A 17,542-nucleotide genomic window follows, 5' to 3' on the forward strand; every position below is an offset into this window, starting at 1 on the left:
ATGTCTCCCCACTTCCCTCCAGCATCCACTGCCTGCCATGAGCAACTGACTTATCCAGAGAATCACAGGCTGAGAGGATAGCTATTGAGGTAAAACACAACCTAATGCTTATAGTGTTAAGTGTTTTACTGACTTTGCAGGCCTAAAGCTGGTGGTCTGATCATCTATTCAGAGGATAACAATATACAGTGTAGCATCTATGGAGGATCTCCTTCTGAAGGTGGTAGCCATTGTTGATTCCCTATTATCTTGTTTTGAAGTCCTGTAATTGTTTTATTTGGTTGGGTTTTATAGTGTTTTGTCTTGTTTGATTTTATCTGATGGCATGGGCAGCTGTTTCAAAGATAACAAGATATATTATGGTAGCCATTTTGGATTTACTATTATCTTGTTTTGAAGTCCTGTATTGCATTCATTGTTTTGTTTTTATTGGTTCTACTCTGTTCTGTTTTGATTTTACTATGTCTGAAGGTATGGGCAACTATTTTGAAGACAACAAGAGGCATTATAATAACCACTGTTGATTTCCTATTACCCTGTTTTGAAATCATGTGTCACACTTTTATTTTAATTGGCTTTATTCTGTTTTCTTTTGCTTGGTTTTATTCTCTTTAAAATAAAAGTTGTTTTTGTTTGTCTTTTTCGTTTTTATTGCTACCAGGGATCGAACTCACGACTGCCTGCTTGCAAGGCAGGCACTTATGCCACTGAGCTAAATCCCCAGCCTCTAAAATAAAAGTTTTTAAAAATCAAAAAAACAAATACCCACTTGACTCTAGATTTAACGATCACATCATAAGTTGGAAATTTTTATACAGAACAATTATATTGGCTGGTCCAATGGCAGTGGGTTATCAGAACTTACTAACATTAGTGTCACTAAAGTTGGTATACAACCCCCCCCACTGCTAAATTTAACTGGCTTAAAAAAAAACAATTATATTAAGGAGCAACCTTAGTAATGTTATTGAACTACAAAAATTGAAAAATGTCTGCTGAGAAAGTGAACTTGGGCTAAGGATATAGCTCAGCAGCATAAACACCTGCCTGACAAGTGCAAGGTCCTGAGTTTCATTTCTGGTATCAAAAAAAAAGAGAGAGAGATTTTTAAAAATGAGAGAAAGATTGAGATTTACTTAACAATTCTCCTCAGAAAAGTTCAGTGCCAGAAGACAGTGGAGCAAAATATAAAATCTTCAAGGACAGAAAGCATGTCTCAAGATTTCTATGTCTAGCTAAGGTGTTTTCAGATAAAAGGTAGGTATCTTGAGACATTGTCTCCCCTACCTGGCCTTAAACTCAAAATCCTCCAGCCTTAGCCACCCCAGGGTTGAGATTACAAATATGTGACAACATGCCCCACTAATTATTAAATCGACTACTTGTATTTAGTCAAGTCTTTGAATTCTTAAGAATTGTCAGCTATTTCAGAATATTGGTTGGAGACCAGTTCCTACTGAAAAGCTATACATATTTTTGAAATTTAAGTACATTATCTTTTTTTTTATTTAAAAGTACATTATCTTTTGGCGAGAAGGATTAAAATACCTAATTAAGTGAGTCTGCAGCATAAAGCAGTTGAGTTGACAACAAACATACAAACATGGCTATAATTCCTATTTACTAATAGTTATCAGCTGTTTACTGAAACGAGTCCAAGTTTCATAGCTTCTATTACATGGATTGATTTTTCTAATTGTAAGAAACATTCATCCTAGTGGTAGGTAGGGAAAGATTCAACATAGATAAATCAGAAGGCATTTTATTCATTCAGCAAATACTTACTGGGCACTTGTGTGCCAGGCACTGATGTGGGTATTGACCACCAAGGACCAGAGCAGTCAGAAACAGTAGTAGAGAGAAGCAAAGAAACAATATGTGGTAAAGAATAAGAATGCCTACAGTATATTAAAATTTGATAAAACCCTGACAATATAGGCAACTTTTTTAAAAAATAGCAAGAGACACAATGGTAACCATTTTAGATCACCTGATACTCTATTTTTATATCGTGTACTATGCCTATCCTTTTGTTCTAACCGACTCTGTTTTGTTTAGCCACGTTAGGTTTTATTCTCTCCAAAAAAATAATAAGAACTGTGGGAGTAAAAAAACCCAAAAGTATAATTGTTATTAAAAAGAGAGGAAAGGAAGGTGATCTAAGGGATATAACTGCATGTATGTTTGAGTGTGTAGGATGGAAATCCATATTACTGAACTTTAGTTGGATCATTGATCGGCACTGTCTGTAATCTCATTGTATGAATGTTTACTTTACATGCTTTAGTTTTATAATTTGGACAACTATTTCAAAGATGACAATATGTAACCTATTAACTAGTGATATCTTACTGTATTTTTTTCCTTGAAATTCTGTATTATTTGTACCCTTTTACTGCTTTTTTTTATTTTATTTTATTTCCTTCCTTTTTTTTCTCTTTAAATAAAAAAAAATTGATAAAACTAGGGAAAAAGAGAAAGACATGGCATCACAGGAAGTTTAGAGATGAGAGGAAGAAGCATCAGTGAAGACTGAGAAGACAGATCCTGTGAGTGACATGGGGAGTGTGGTGTGACAGAAGCCTGGAGAAGGAAAGGGAGTCACGGTAGGGGAACCCTTGGCAGGCAAGAGCCACTGGGTGGAAGGAACTGATGCACAGAGGACTTCACAATGGGAAGGTCATCCTGGTGATGCTAAGAGCTGTTTGAATATTACTGTTAATTAGTCCCTTCTGGTCATGGAGGATGGCTGACAAGGCAGATAGCTACACCTGAACTCTCTTCTTTCCCTGGTTTTGTGAGATGAATGTTATTGGCTGTTTGGTAAATCAATAACATGTAGATGGCTATTCACAGAAAACCTCAGAGGTCGTTTGGTTTTCTCAAATGTCAGTCAATCTTGTCAGTATGTGGGAAAAGGGTTGCTAAGATTATACTGGTAGCAGTAGGGAATGCAGCTTCTGTCGTGAGAAGCTCAAATGCAGAGCTGAAGGAACCTAGTCATTTGGTAGGCATTGTTTAGTTTGGAAAAGCTAATGAAAAGGATCTGTGATGTGTGGGCGTCACAATCAGCTGGCTCCAGGTGGCATTCCTAGAGGTTGCTGTGCAAAGAAAGGAAACAGTTTATAGAGGAGAAAATTCAGCTTTGATTTTAACTTCACTTAGGCCACTAAAAATAGTAAATCAGGTGAAGGATTTGCCTTCTTTATTTTTAGCTTAATGAGTTATTTTAGATACAGAATTCTCATGGTTAACTGAGGAAGGGGCGTGATTAGAAATTAACATTTTAGTGCTTCTTCCTAGCAAGGGCAAACTGAATAGATGGCAGCCTCATAATATGTGGGCTGAGATGAGGCTTCTTGCAAAGTTAATTGATGGAAATTTCCCACCTTCAGGAATTTTTATTACCTTACAGTGCTATGCCAAGACTGCCGAAACACAGCTGTGGGTGCTGTGCAGACGCCCACATGGCCAGCGTCAGGAAGGATGTACTTTTAAACCTCTAATTTATCTTAATAATGTCTTCAGTGGTTTGTGTAGGTTTGGCATTGTGATGAAAATGCTTCTTGGCTCAGTTTTATAACAAGAATTCAGTTTGCAGTCTTAAAATGTATTATTGTCTTACTATGCATGTGGAAGATACTAACAAGTCTACTTAGAAAAAAAAGCTCTGACTTAAATACTATCCTGTCCATCTGACAGAACTTAGTCACATAGTATTTGAAATGGATACAAATGAAATATTTTTATGCCATAATAATTGATTTATCTCTTGTGGTTTCTGCTTTATAAGAAGACAATACACAGTTCTGAAAGAGCTCATTGTCAATTTCAGTTTACCATTTTTCCTTTTCTCTAATGAAAAATATTAACTGATTGAACTGAAGTCAGCCTATAGAGTAGAGATGGAATAACAAGATCTTGTAAATAAATATTTATAAGACATAGGAAAATAGTACTCTCGTTTCAAATGTAAAAATGTAGGCCAAGGATGTTACTCAGTGACACAGTGGCTGCCTGGGGAGCATGAGGTTGTAAGTTTGAATCTTGGTACCAAAAAATAAATAAATGAAATGTAAAAATTTGTAACAAGTTCATAACAATATTACTTTGTTATAGGTGTGTATCTTTAAAAAAATAGGTGCCTACAGTATAGGTGTGTATTTTTAAAAAATAAGCTATAAAAAATTTGAAAGATTCTTTTCTAACAGCTTTACTACAAAGATCAATTATATTTATCAAAAAACACTCAAGTTTTAAGATTACATCTAGTGCATAAAACAGTATTCCTATGATACAGAAAAATATATAGAATTTGTTTCTAATCTGCTGCACTATATGAATACATTTGTTTGGAGTGTGTGTGTGTCTGTGATTGTTTTTGAGACAAGATCTCAAACTAGCCCTAAGTGATACTCCTGCCTCAGGTTCCCAACTAGCTGGGACTAAGGTGTGCGCCACCTTGTGTAGCAGTTTATACTCTTAAACTGCTTTTGTCCTATCTTTGAAATTAACCATATTTGTTAGATTTGGCAGTCTTTTTTGGGGGGTGGATACAGAAATTAAACTCACGGCCTTGTGCTTGCCAGGCAGGCACTTATGCTGCTGAGGTAAATCCCTGGTCCAAATGTTTACAATTATTTATTTTATTTGGTACTGTGGATTGAACTCATGACCTCATGCTTGCTAGGCAGGTGCTTATACCACTGAGCTATATCCCCAGACCCCTACTTGGCAGTCTTAACAGTTATTTTATTTACATTTTTAAATTTTTCATTTGAGGACACTAAAATCGAGGGAATTTAAGCATTGTACCTGAAATTCTCCACCCAGAATTAGAACCACTTAATTCTGGTTCCTTATATTTCTGGTATATTTTCTGTCTCCAATAAGTCATTTGAATAGCAACTGAGTGGTAAGTTGGCAGACATGTTAGGTCTCTCTCAGTGTGTGAGCTGTGTATGTTCAGATTCGTAGTCAGTAATGATGCATAATTATTTCTGTTTTTAAAAACTGCTGGAATCAATCTACGGCCTTATGTATAACAGACAAATGCTACTGAGCTATACCCTCAACTTTCTCTCTTTTTTAATCTTTGTAGCAATATGGAGATATTGTGTTTACAAGTTAATGTGATTTCTGAGTGCCTGAGATACCTATTTATAAATGTAGTAGTCTTTCATATCGTTAGGTACCCAGGACACATATAATAGTTAATTTCTGTAAACACTGTAGGTAAAGGAAGTGCTAAGAATTCTCCAGTGATTTGATTTCATTGTGAATGTAAAGAAATAAATATTCAGGGGTCAGAGATTTAACTCAGTGGCATAAGTGCCTACCTGGCAAGTGCAAGGTAGTAAGTTTGATTCCCCATACCAAAAAAATTAAAAAAGAAATAAATATTCATGTAGAGCATAAGAAATACTTAGTAATAAAATTATGCTTTTCCATGCTTATTCTGATTTTCTATTTGATTGTGTGTGTGCTGGAAATTGAACCTTGGGTCTCACACATGGCTAGTACATTTCTGTACTGCTGAGCTACCCTGTAGCCCTAAGTTTGATGCTTAGTTCCGATAATGATTAACATCTGTTTCCTTAAATACTACCTCAGATACTGCAGCAAACTAAAAAATTTACATAAACATCAACAAGTACTGAATATTGATGGTCATTATTAAGATGTAGCTATATATTTATAATTTAAAGTCTTTCATCAAACATCCTGTGAGCTATGCCTATTTGATATGTAGGGATATTGGGAATCTATTGTAGTCAAGAGTTGCAAGGAGAACAATTACATACAGGACACAGAACTTACAATATTATTTTATGATGGGTCACCCAGTGTTAAATACAAGAAAGTGCAAGAAATCTATACACAACACTAAAGACCTAGAAAATAGAGCCAAGGGCCTGGATCCCACAGCAATGTCCTGCATGAGTCCAGCTGAAGACCTAGAGCCCATAATAAAAAAGCAAGTCTGTTTTACAGATTCGCTCTGGGAAGGCCCAAAGGTCAGTGGTGGATGCTAGAAAGTCTCTGCCAATGGGATGAAGGGTCTGTGCCAGTAAGTTGAAGGTTCCACAGTAGAGCCAAGATGCAGCAGTCAAAATAAGAACCAAGGCTTCCCTGAAACTTACCACAGCCATCTTTAGCGACCATGAGGTCCTGAGCTCCTCCAATGATAAAACCGTCAAGTACATGTCAGAAAGCCAGTGTGACAAGCTTCTCCTGGAGATTAAACAACACACATCTTCCACTCTGGAGCCAGGAAGCAATGCTCAATGTAAGGAGCAGAGCTCCCCCAAAGTAAACCACAGCTACTCTCAACAAGGTCCAAGCTCCTCCAATAATAATGGTCAAGTTCATATCAGGGAAGCCAGCATGACAAGCTCCTCCTGGAGAACAAACAACTCCAAATAACAACATTTAAGAGAACCCACAACACATCCCTCTTTTGCTCCATGTCTCCTTTTATGCTGGCAACTTTCCTCAGGTGGGCCATCTACACTCAGCACCATGAAGATTTAGTTCAGCTTTTGTTAAATTGATTGCCAGTTTTTAATCCATATCAGGATCCAACCCAAATCTTTGCACACACTAAACACACCTTCTGCCACTGAGTAATAATCTCAGCTATTATTTTTGAAATATAATTGAAAGCCAGGCATGGTGGCACCCCTCTAAAATTCTCATACTCAAGAGACGAAGGTGGGAAGATCACTGGTAGTTTGAGGCTGGCATAGGGTACATAGTGAATATGAGGCCAGCCTGAATTATGTAGTGAGACCTTGCTTGAAAAAGCTCAACGAGGTGGGGAGGAAATATAATTGAAGAATTAAGTTTGACTTACCCAGATAAATATTTGGTGAATAAAGATGATGCTAGCTAATGTGAATAGCAGGAAAGAACAATCAGAACATTCATGAGTCCTAATTTTATGGGGGTTTTGGTGCATATCTGAAGAACATTTATTGTTAGCTTAGCACAGAACTCTGTGCTTTGTTTACTGAGCTCAATTTATGAAACTTTAATAGAGACTGGTTTTCTGCTTTACAATGTATAATATTGAAAAAATCAGCATCCAGAAATTCAAATATACATTCATGTATTCATTGATATGAACAGCTTTAATAAAGTGGACTATTTTACTTAATGTGATGAAACATAAAGGCAAAACTAAATGGATCCCTAATTAGTGGTTTTTTTCAACATTGTTAAAAAGTATTTATATAAATAATTTAAATATGACTTAAAGATAAAATAGACCAGATTTTATTTTTATCTATGACTATAGAAAATCTATACCTAAAACAAAAAAAAATAACAAATAGATGAGTACAAAAGCTCATTTCCTCTTCTTCAAGGATATGAATTACCTGAAGGACAGAAAACATTTCAAAATATCTGCTTATACATACATATATATCATATTGACTACCTACCTATAATTCAATGCATTATTCTTGAACCATATTTAAGAGTCCTAACAAGATTAATTTGACTTGAGAGTTTTTTCCCTTTGTTTGCTTTTTTAGAGGAGAAGATAGGGACTCACAATATAGTTCAGGCTGACCCTGAACTCACTACATAGCCCTGGCTGGCCTCAAAGAGTGATCCTCCTGCCTCAGCCTCTTAAGTGCTGGGATTAGACTTACACCACTGTCCCTGGTTTGCTTTGATTTTTTTGAGACAGAGTCTTACTTTTGCACAGGCTGACCTTAAACCTGTGATCTTCCTGACCAAGTCGCCTTGGGTAGCTGGAACTACAGGTGTGTGCCACCACAACTGGCTCTAATTTGACTTTAAATGTCCAGTCCACTCAAAGATGCAAATTGCAAAAGTTTAAAAAATTTAATAATGCTGAATGTCAGCAGTATTCCAAGAACAGTAACATTTTTAAACCTAGTTCTCCAAACTGCCATGAATATTGGCCCACTTCTGATATTTGCTATGCTTATTTGCCAGACTTGAAAAGATTCAGTATCAAGCTCCTTCAAGAATTTTAAGAGAAATTAGAAGCAGTTTTCTATCTTATTATCATGTTAGTCACTCTTGATAATTCTCCTAAAATGACAAGCATAAATGATAAGCTTTTATTTGAGGTGTATCAAATATTCTCTGATGTGACTAGGCTTTAAAATATATCTGCAATTCTAATTTTTCAGAAACAATCACTTCAGTTGAGTCAAAACCATAAAAAGTTATTCATGCTAAGTGTTCTAGCTTTCTGACAGGTATGAATAGCTGATGTTGGAGAAGTGTCTAGGGAGATGTTTTATATCTAGCTATTAGTCAGCTAATCCTCTTCCCTACTTCACTGAAAATATTTTCATTCTGTTTGACAAAGTAAATTACATTAACTGTGACTAAAAATTACTGCAAATGACACATTAGTAAGACTAATGGTTCTTGCCTTATTCTCTAAAGTTTTCATGTCTTACCTTTGGTGAACGTACGTCCAGATTGTTTAATTACACAAAAGATATTTTCTTTTGGAACTCTAGGGAACAAGATAACACTAAAACTTGTCCCATTACCTAGTAATGTAATTTAAAAAGATATTTGAAGTCTATGCAGCTAATCAGAGTAAAAGCATGGCAGAAACATAGAGATAAGCAATGCTCACAGAGTTCAGGTCTGTGAAGGAGAATTTTGACTCACCCAGAAAAATTCAGTTAATCAGGATAGCATGAAATACAAACCATATGGATTTTAAAGAGGTCACATCAATTTATTTTATAATTGTTGTCTTAGTTACTTTTTACTCATTGCTGAGACAAAATACCTGAAGCCCAAAGTTGGGAAAGGAAAGGTCTTAGAGTTTTTGGAGTTTAAGTCCAAACTCAGTTGGCTCTAAGGCAGGGGGGGCATGGCTGGGCTACAGTTCGTGGAGGCTGCAAACAGCACCTGCCATTACATCACATCCTGGCTCCACCCCTATGTGGGTGGAGCACTGACACCATCAATCCAAGCACTAGACAATGAACCAATCACAAGTGAACAATGCAAACTCATGAGGCCTGGGGGACACAGACATAAACCATGACAATTGTTAAAGAACAGTAACTTTCAAAAACTTTTCACCACAATTAGAATTCAGTATGCTATTTATTTATTTTGGTGTTTGTTTTTTGAGATAAGATCTTGCTATGTAGCCCAGGGTGACCTCGAATTCACAGCAATAATCCTTCTGTCTCAACCTCTAGAGTGCTGGGAATACAGGCATGGACCACCATGTCCTGTTCTACATAGTATATTTTCTCTCTCTCTCTCTCTCTCTCTCTCTCTCTTGCCTGGAACAATACTTGGCCATATATCCTGCTTGCTGTTCTATATCTTTTTTTTAAAATGTTGGTTATAATTCTATATTGATTTCATTATCCACTAAGGAGCATGTCTTAGTAACTTTTCTCATTGCTGAAACAAAATACCCAACACCCAAAGTTAAGTTTTTTTCTTTTCTCTTTTTTCTTCTTTATGTGGCATGGTTTATTTAGCTTAAAGTTTGTAGAGATTTCAGTCCATCATAAACTGGCTTCAAGGCAAGGTGATACATGGCAGAGGGGCAACAGTTCATGGCAGTGGAAGACAGCAAAAGCAGCAAGAGGGGATAGGAGTCAAGCCTCTTTCTGTCCCTTATATTGTTCTCAGTCTGCTGGGATTAGGACAGTGCCAATCTAATCAGTGAACTGATCCAGCAGTCACCACCATTAATCCCAGTGCCCTTAATCCCAGCACTGCACAGCCCTCAGTTAAATACACTAGAGTCAGCCATCGCTAAAAAAGCCCTATGATCGCATGAGGCTTTGAGGGGACATCCACAACAGATCATAATGTATAATTTAAAATGAATGATAAAGGGAATTTTAAAATATTTCCGCCTTGGAGACTTGGAATGTTTCTAAACCACTTATACTTGTGGTTTCACCTAGATCTTACTGTATTACCAAAAACTGTACCAACTCCACAATTTTGTACACAAGTATCCTGCTCTCAGACTACAATGTTCTGTCCTTGATTTTCTGCCCAAGTACTCCCACCTACAATTCTTTAATTATATTTAGATCACAGACTTACAACTCATCTGATCTTTCTTAGCCAGTGTATAATCCACAGTCCAATGTCAGTCATATTCTTAAAAAATACTCAATTCCTAGGTTTTGCCTTCATTTTGTAGTACAGTCTTTAAAAAAATACCAAATCTTAATAAGGTGATTCTTCCTATGCACACGTGTATTAGCATAAGAGCATAGATAGAAAGTCACACAATCAGAAAAAGTAGTTAAAAGTTATCTCAGGTATCAACAATCTTAGGCTGATAGTCCTACTCTGTTATGACTATTTCCTGTCTGCTATTTTTCATCATACCTCCTGCTCCTTCATGTGTTTTCTAGTAGCCCCACCTCACTGATATATGGGCCCCAGACTAGCATCATGAATGTGGCCTAAAAATCTGTTAGACATGAAAATTTCCAGGCCCCACTCAGGCCCGCTGAATGAGAAACTATTAACAAGCACTACAGCTGACTGATGTATGGAAAAGCTTTAAGAGATGGCCTAGCCTCACAGTTCATTTAGAAGCTCTTGTCCAGAATATAAGCTCTAAAAAAGCACACAGGTTTTGTCTTTTTTGTTCATAAATATCCTGAGTTTTAGAACACTGCCTAGCATAAAGCAGTCCTTAGTATTTGCTCAGTCAAACCATTAAATGAGAATTCTCTTCTTATAGAAATCTACCTGTATCTGTAGCAGTTTTGTTCCTTCATTATCTAAGTAAGGAATTGCGCCTCCGCCTATCAAGGGCCAGTCTTTCCTTGTGGTGTTATGGTTTCTATCTAAAGTGTCCTGCCAGAGCCCTGTGTGTGTGAAAGGCAGTTGGATCACAGGTACACTGTATTCATCCATGATGAGTTTGCAGCTGAATGTGCTTTCAGGAGGTGGTGCCTGGTTGGATGTGGGTCACTGTGGGGAAGGTAGAAAACTGTATTCTTGTCACTGGCTGTTCCTTACTCTCTTTGCTTTCTGGCTGTTGTGGTTTTTCCTCTGGCATCCTATTTGTGCCTTGGAGCCAGCCGAAAGATGGACTGAAACTGTGAGCTAGATGAAACTCCTTTAAACTCCTCCTTTAAACTGTGAGTGCGAGCTATTTTGTTCCAGTGGCAGGAAGGTAAGACATGTGGACTGGACATCATCCTTTCTTGCCTTCTCAAGAACTTTGCTTTGGAGAGATCCAGCTTAGAATCCAGGAGTGGTGCAGAGTGAGGAATCCTAATCAAGAGGAGATATACCCTGCTGACCCAAGAACGAACTGGGCTGAGAGAAACCAACTGGGAATGTAATCCTGGTGCTATAACAGGAACAGATAAAGCCTGAGTGTGAAAGCTGGAGCCCGCACCATTGGAAGCTGCGATTTGGGTTTCCTGCCGCCGCTGCAGCATCTTAATCAGCTTGGCAGGGAGAGAAACGCGCGAAAGCTCTGAGAACGGGAATTGGTGAACAGAGTTGAGAGCTGGATGGATGGGGAGCCATGCATCAGGTTGCGGTGAGTGAGGAAAACTGGGACTCTTCCACAGTCTAGGAGGTTCCAACAGAGGACATTCTGGAACTGGGCAGACTTGCCGGAACAGGGCACTGTAGTGACTTCAGTGACATAGCCCCCTCTCAAGCGGGATTAGTGAGCAGTGCCTAGCCTATGTGACACTGCTGGCTGTGACCCAGTAGGCTAGCACAACCCAGGTCCCAGCGCCTGGAGGTGCACCCTAGCAGTGAAGCCTGGAGGGGCGGGCCCCATATAGGCTGCCCAGGCTGTAACTCTCTGGTGCGCTGTGGCGGGAACACCTAGCTGGTGCAATTCAAACAGACTGTGGCCGACAGGGAAGGAAGCTGGGCCTCCTATATATGCTTATATATAAGGAACAAAGAATATGGGAAGAGGGGGCAACAAGAAAGGATTCTCGGCCCCCAATCCTGAGAAACAGGCAATAGTAGACACGGCACCAATAGACATAAAGCGCTATCTCCAGAGCCTCATAGACGAGTTCAAGAATGAAGTCATTAATGACCTGAAGCAAGACATAGGCAGAATAGTTAGAGAAATGCTAAGCACCACCCAAGAAAAAGCAGATGGTGGAATGGAAGAACAGAAAAAGAGGGGAGAATTGTTTGATGGAGAAAATAGAGAAAACATAAAAAACATGAAGCAGGTTCAAAGAGAATACCACGAAACTAAAAACTCAATCGAAAACTGGCAAAACAGCTTGAAAGAAACTAGGGATAGATTATCTGAACTGGAGGGCAGATTTGTAATATGGGAGCATGAAATGAAAAACTTCTTAAAAATAACAAAAAAACAAACAGCAACAATACAAAGACTAGAAGATGATAAGAGGATCTATAACTTAAGAATTAAGAACATAAAAGAAGAGGTAGGGATACAAACAAATGAACTACAAAAGCTACTCGCAGAAATAATCCAGGAGAATTTTCCTAATTTAGCAAAAGGTAAAGATATTCAGATGTATGAAGCATACAGGACCCCAGCCACCTACAACCCAAACAGAGCTACACCCAGGCATATAATAATCAAAATACCAGAAATCCAATATAAGAACAGAATATTAAAAGCTGTCAGAGACAAGAAACAGATCACTTACAAGGGAACACCCATCAGAATTACAGCAGACTTCTTGGCACAAACCATCAAATCACAAAGAGTATGGGGGGAAATAATTCAAGCTTTGAAAGATAATAACCTCCAGCCAAGATTGAGATATCCTGCACAACTATCCCTGGAAATTGATGAAAAAACAAGGTGCATCCAGGATAAAGAGGAACTAGGGGAATATGCAACCACCAATTCAACTCTACAGAGAATACTGCAGGATATTCTAAAAAAGAAAAATATGAAGAATCCAGAAATAGTGGCAGAGAGGCCACAATGAATGGAGCAGAAACTAATGCCAGAAAAAGAGCTCAAGAGAAATGAGGCAGAGAAGATTGGATGATAGGAACAGCTATTTTGGAGAAAACGACGTCATAATAGATAGTGCTGATTTAGTATCGTCTTGTTTTGAAGTCCCATCAAGCTTTTGTTCTTCTCTCTCCATAGGTCTTAACAGGTTGTGTCTTACTGGATTTTATTATATGTGATAATGTAAACAAAAACTTTTATAGACAAGGAGATTATACAGAAACCATAGTTCATTATCTGTTAGTTGATTCTAAATACCCTGTAATACTGTCATTCTCTTGAATGGTTTTACATTGTTTTGATACATTTGATGCTACAGTATACGAAGTTATACTCAAAGATTTCAAGGAAAGAGACTCTATGGTAACTACTTTTATGTCGGGATTATCTTGTGGTGAAACACTATTTTGCTTAAATAGTTATGTTTTGATCTGCACTGTTTTGTTGTTATGCCCTCTTTTATCTCAATCTCCATTTTATTACTTTTTTATTTTTATCCTTTTAATTAAGGGAAAAATAAATAAAAAAATAGCAGGATATATTATAGTAACCCACTTTAATTTTCTATTAACTTGATTTGAAGCCCTGTATTGCTCTCACCATCTTGTTCTGACTGATGTTCCTCTATTCTGTTTTGCTTGATAGTACCAGGTTCGAAAGTTTAGGCAACAGCTGTGAAGATAGTGGGATTCATTATGAGCCCATACTGATTGACTATTATCTACTTTTGAAGACCTGTAATGTCTCCAATGTTTTGGTTTTGTTGGTTTCATTCTTTACTGTTTTGTTCAATTTTATTATAACTGATGATATAGGCAATTCTATTTGAGATAGCGGGAGGCATTATGATAACCATTGTTGATCACTTTGTATTATGTTTTTACATTATCTATTATGTCCACCCTTTTGATTTAACCGACTCTGTTCTGTTAAGTCATGTTTGGTTTTACTCTTTTCTAAAAAAAAGTAATAAGAACTGTGGGAGCAATAAAACCCAAAATGCGTAATAGTCAATGTACAAAAAAGAGGAAAAGAAAGTGCTCTGAACGGTATAACTGCATGTATATTTAAGTGTATAAATAGACGATGATATTACTGAGTTTTGTTGGATCATTGAACAGAACTGTTTGCAGTCTCACTGTTTGAATGTCTACTTTATATGCTTTAATTTTGTAACTTGAACAAATATTTCTAAGATGACAATATGTAATCCATTAACTAGTGATTTCCTACTGTTTATTTTTTTTCTGAAATTCTGTATAACTTGTACCTTTTTCTGCTTTTTTTTTTTCCTTTTTCTCCTTAAATAAAATTTAAAAAAAAAAAAAAAAAAAAAAGAACTTTGCTTTGGCCAGGGATTTAACTCAGCAATGTAAGCACCAGACTGGCAAGTACTAGGTCATGAGTTCGATTCCTGATACAAAAAAAGAAAGACCTCTGCTTCTTTGCCATCCTTTCTGTCTGGCATTACTTACCAATCTCTCTTTCTTGGATCATTTCACTTTATATGCATTCAGAATATAGACATATATAGACTGTCCTAGAAAAAAAGCAACAACTTGTCCCCATGTCTCCTATCAGTTACTATCCTATATCTGTTTCCCCTTTGTGCAAACCTTACCTTACACTAACCAATCCTTTCTGGTCTGATTTACCTCTCCTATTCTGTGGTTCTCGACAAGCATCAACTAACCATTTACAATGTACACTTGAATAGTTTCAGTATTTTCAGTTGTTGATAATGTTTTAGAAAAATTCTGTCTCTACAAAAGATAGATTCAACCTTAGCCCTGCTCCCCTCTCCTCCAACCTGCCTGTCACCCCTGAACTACCACTACTCTCTTTCTATTGATTTGGCTATTCTGGACAATTCAGATAAATGGAAACCTACAATAAATGGTCTTGGATTTTGTGATTTACCGTATGTTTTCCATAGCACATATAATTGCTATATTTCTTTGTGTGACTGAATAATATTCTATTGTATAAAATACTGCATTTATCCAACATCAGTTGATGGTCACTTGGGTGTGTCTACTTTTCAGCTATTGTGAGTAATACGTCCATGCTCAGTCAGTATGAACCTAGGGTCTTGCACATGATAGGCATGCTCTCTAGCCCTAATCTACCTTGTCAGCACTCATGTATAAATCTTTGTATGGATGTATTTTAATTCATCTGTACATGTATCTCTAAATGGAATTGCTGGGCCTTATGGTAACTTTATGTTTAAAATTTTAAGAAAATGCCACAACAGTAACACCATCTTACATTTTTACTGAGCAGTATATGAAGGGTTCCAATTTCTCCATGAAGTCATCAACATTGTTACCACTTTTCCCCTCAACTCTCGTGCTTTGGGCTAAACTCAAGGCCTTGCATATGCTAGCAAAATGTTCTACTGAACTATGTTCCCAGCCTCAGATGACACATTTTGAGTTAATTTATTTAATGTGGTGTAAGCGAAGGGCCTAGCTTGATTCTTCTACATATGTATATCCAATTGACCTAGCACTATCTGTTCTAAGAATGGTTCTTTCCTCCACTAAACTGTCTTGGCCCTCAGTGATGATTTACATACTGTTAGACTCAAGTATTCATTTTTTTACTTATTTGATGTCTCTGATAGAATGACATCATTGACAATTTCCTCCAAATAATTCACTCTTTATTCTCCTTTTACTTATTCTGCCTTTTTAAAAACAGGGTTTCACTTCTCATACTGGCCTAGAGCTCAGTATGTTGCCTAGGCTGTTGTCAGTCAAACTCATGATCCTCCTCAGCCTCCTGAGTGCTGGGATTATGGTGTATGCCACAACACCCAGTTTTATCTTGTTATTTCTTTTCAGTCTTAACAGGTTGTTAGAATCTACCAGGAATGATTGCTTGCTTGCTTGCTTGCTTGGTGTTTGTTTTTTGAGACAGGGTCTTGCTGTATAGTTTATGCTGGCCTTAAACTTACAGTGGTACTGGCTCAGCGTCCCAAGTATTATTACTTTGCCCAGCTATACCAAGATTTTAAATGTTGGGTTTTCAGTGACTGTGAGTCTGTAAAAAATTGTCATAAAACTTAGTTGCATAAAATAATCATTTATTATATTATTGTTTCTCTGGGTCAGTAATTCAGAGTGGGCAAAGAAATTAGCCTGTCCCTTTGTTCCAGAGTATCTTCTGAAGGCCTGTGTATACTTATATGTCAAGCAGTTGATGGTCATTGGCGGAGGGGCAAACTCAGCTCATAGCCACAGGGGCCTGTTTCTGTTCTCCATCTGGGCTGCTCTGGACTTCCTCACAAAATGGTGAGTAGGGTCTACAAGGGAGCTTCTAGAGGAGACAGAAAGAAATGAAGATGAAACCATGTGGCCTTTTACAGTTAAATTTTAGAAGTTATGGAGCATTACTTTTAACATACTTTAAAAATCAAAGTAAAAGCTGGGCATGGTGGCATATGCCTATAATCCCAGAATTCAGGAGACTGAGGCAGAACTGGCATAAGTTCAAGGCCAGCCTGGGCTGCATAGTGTCCAGCTTGAACTCTATATATCTATATAGTCTCTCAAAAAATCAAACTATAAGGTGGGCATGGTGGTGTCTGCCTGTAATCCTAGCACTCAGGAGGCAAAGGCAGGAGGATCACTAAGTTCAAGGCCAGCCTAGGCTACAAAATGAGTTCAAAACCTGTCTGAACTGCATTGTGAAACCCTTGCCTCAAAAAGAAACAAAAACGAAACAAAAAACTATATTATCTCAAAAGACCAAAAAATTAAAATCAAAGTAGTCATAAAATCTTACTTGGAGAGAAATCTTTATGAAGAATGGAAAGGTTCTAAAATAGTATGGGAGGCCCAGGAATTTAGCTCAGTGGTGTAAACACCTGCCTGGCAAGCAAGAGGTCATGAGTTTGATCCCTGGTACCAATAAAATAAATAAAATAAAATAAAATAAAATAGTATGGGGACTCATGCATCTTGGGGTAAAACATGATAGAGTTTATAGCTGGCATACATGAAGCTCTGGGTTAAATCCCCAACACTATAAAAACAACTACAAAAAAAAAAAGTGGGAACTGAAGTGTGGTGCAAGCACTTGGGAGGCTGAGGCAGGAGGATTGCTGTGAGTTCAAGCCCAGCCTGGACATAGAGTAAGGCATTGTCTCAAAAAAATAAACGAAACACTCTCATGCTCAAAATTGTAAATTCTCATTACCTTTTGAGAAAAAACCAAATCCCGGTCCACAGGGCCTATGTAACTGCCTTGCTTGTCCCTCTGACCTTGCTTCCCTGAAGCTCTGCCCCTTAGCTATGCTTATGTTTCATAGAGTGTCTGTATGCCTGAGGTGTTCTCTCCTGACTTAGCACCTCCACACTACTCAGTCTGTTAGCCTTCAGTGTGGCATTCCTGGCCATTCTAAGTAGGTACCACCTCTCTACTATTGTCACTCTATTCTGTCTGTTTCCTTTATAAAACTTGTCCCATTTTTAAGTTATATTCTTTTTGTTTGTCATCTGTCTCAACCTGGATTGTGGGTCCATCTAGGTAAGGGGCCATCTCTGTCGTTCACCAGTA

At 37.6% G+C, this 17,542-nt stretch overlaps 1 protein-coding gene across 1 annotated transcript in view; it reads left to right on the forward strand.

Moving 5' to 3' along the window:
* The window catches only part of Ppm1e (protein phosphatase, Mg2+/Mn2+ dependent 1E), a 157,585-nt gene that overhangs the window by 115,784 nt on the left and 24,259 nt on the right, over positions 1 to 17,542 (forward strand). The window lies entirely within an intron of this gene.

This window comes from Cavia porcellus, unplaced genomic scaffold (genome assembly GCF_034190915.1).
Source record: "Cavia porcellus strain 051 isolate PalLab524CR breed Dunkin Hartley unplaced genomic scaffold, mCavPor4.1 scaffold_6, whole genome shotgun sequence".
NCBI lineage: Eukaryota > Metazoa > Chordata > Mammalia > Rodentia > Caviidae > Cavia > Cavia porcellus.